Here is a 2,288-nt window from a genome sequence, read left to right as displayed (position 1 = left end):
CGCCAAGTGCAAGAAGGATGAATTTCTTTCTTTTATTTTTAGCTGTATTCAAAATAAACGAACTTTTCGATATGATTCCAATGTTTCATTTACAAATCTGTTTTTTTTATGCCAGTGCTACTGATAATGCTTATTTTAGATGTACACCCAAACAGATATATACAGTAAATTATTACGCTAAAGAGTTGCAGACCACTGTTTTATGGAAGAAATTAGATGATCTTATTTAAATGTCGTTGAATCGTTTATATAAAATCATGAACACAGCGAAGCATACGCATACATTGCAAATTCAAACACTTATACCCACACTCACAAATACAAGAAAAAAACATTCCACACAGAATCTTTTCTGTGGTTATTCACACATCTACATTGTTATCCTGTTTTAACTGCATAGGCACTTAGTTGGTCAATCTAACTCTTTCATCTTCTTGTACCAAAAATATTGAATAATCAAGGAAAATGGAAGTAGACGGAAAATTCCAAACCAGCTTAATTTACCCCTTAAGGATTGGGTCATTGATTAAAAGTAGTGAAAAAAAAAAAATCAGCTCAAACGTTATGACGTCAAGGAAATTGTTTGTTATGGCGTCCTAAGACTTCAAAAAATAATTTACTACATATACAGTATTTAGTAAACATGAAGGATTTTTCCTATCAAGAGGAAATCGTACTATATATATATATATATATATATATATATATATATATATATATATACATACATACATATATATATATATATATATATATATATATATATATGTATGTATATATATATATATATATATATATATATATATATATATAAATATAGATAGATATGCAAAATCATATTTTTTTTATACATCTATACATAGGATTCTTGAAAATTTGTGCAAGTATATTATGCACTCAGGAAATTCGATATTTTTACTAATGCATAAATAAGTACGTATAAACAAGATAAATACTTTATATTAGTAATGGCTATTAAATTGACCGTCTAAAACAGACTAACGGTTTAATTACATGTGGAGAAAGAGTTTTTCTTATAAAGTCAAAATCATCTTTATTATTTACAAATTATTTTTCAATTTCCTTTGTATATGCGAGTCTTCGAATAATTCTTGCTGCACCATATCATTCACCGTCCTTCTAGATGAATCCTAAATCAGACTGATAGACATTTCCCTTTATCATAAACAAGAATAATTTCTGCTTTTGAGACAATGATTTTCTTAACCTGACCCCAATCTCGTATTTGTTACTCGAAGGAATTTGATTCTTTTTACTTCAAACTCTTCAAATGGTTTGTCTTGGCTCTCTTCGCAGTCCTCCAACTAGAGGTCATGCCAACCATCAGTCTGACTATAGTCCGACCATTCTAAAATCAAGGTTGGGGTGGGGGTGGGGGTTGCCTGTTACCTGATTTAGGTCAAAGAACTAACAATAAAGGGAATTAATTTGTAATGCATGAGGCACTTGTTAAACAATAAAAAATATGGCATACATATTTTACAGCAATGTTCTGTTCTGTTTTGTTACGCTTGCTCGTGGAACCTGCCTCGGCGTTGTTGTATATATGAGCCGTGTGTCATTTTGAAGGGAGGTAATAAGCAAGTTTGAGATTTAAGACTAGACAAGCCACACGATGTAGTATAGAATTAAGATGGCAATGGTTTTTAGATATTTTCCTGTACTGGTGACATGACGCATACACCTTGCTGTTAACTTTCTGTGTTGACACAGATACAGCGGTAGCTCAGCAACTCGGTCAAAATATTACCTTCAACTTTAGCAAGTATTTTTGATGATATTTCAAAGTCAATTAATTGGACATCTACACAGAGAGAGAGAGAGAGAGAGAGAGAGAGAGAGAGAGAGAGAGAGAGAGAGAGAGAGAGAGAGAGAGAGTGTAATGAAAATTATTGGATATCTGCTGTAAATATAATTTCACCCACTTAATGTACTTTTTAATAATATGTGGTGTTCACAGAGACATACACACATTTTATGCCTGACAAAGCAACGTACAAATTTGGCGCCTCAGTGACGTAGCGTAAACTGAAACATGGCAACATCGTGTGAAGGGAGACTAGACCCATCTAAACCTTGGCTTTAGATTGGTGGGACTGCATCAGCAGCTGCCAGGACCCCCAAGATTAGTGTCTGCAACATTGCGCTGTCAGCAACAAAGGCGCAGCTGTCTTCTTAGGTCTAGCTGCAGGAGAAACTACAGACTGGATCCAACAACGCTTTCATCTCTGACACTGTCAGCATCCTCTTTGCTGCTACTGGTTCTT

At 33.7% G+C, this 2,288-nt stretch overlaps 1 protein-coding gene across 1 annotated transcript in view; it reads left to right on the top strand.

Moving 5' to 3' along the window:
• LOC137640626 (uncharacterized) overlaps window positions 1–75 on the top strand; it is a 1,840-nt gene extending 1,765 nt beyond the window's left edge. Inside the window, exon 2 of the mRNA XM_068373131.1 lies at window positions 1–75. This exon is cut by the window's left edge and continues 846 nt beyond it. The gene's annotated coding sequence lies outside the window, so the exon portion shown is untranslated.
• The last annotated feature ends 2,213 nt before the right edge of the window (window positions 76–2,288 follow it).

The sequence above is a fragment of the Palaemon carinicauda genome, chromosome 5 (assembly GCF_036898095.1).
Source record: "Palaemon carinicauda isolate YSFRI2023 chromosome 5, ASM3689809v2, whole genome shotgun sequence".
In the NCBI taxonomy this organism is placed as follows: Eukaryota; Metazoa; Arthropoda; class Malacostraca; order Decapoda; family Palaemonidae; genus Palaemon; species Palaemon carinicauda.
The sequence above is the reverse complement of the archived record's forward strand: the minus strand, read 5'-3'. Positions and strand labels throughout refer to the sequence as shown.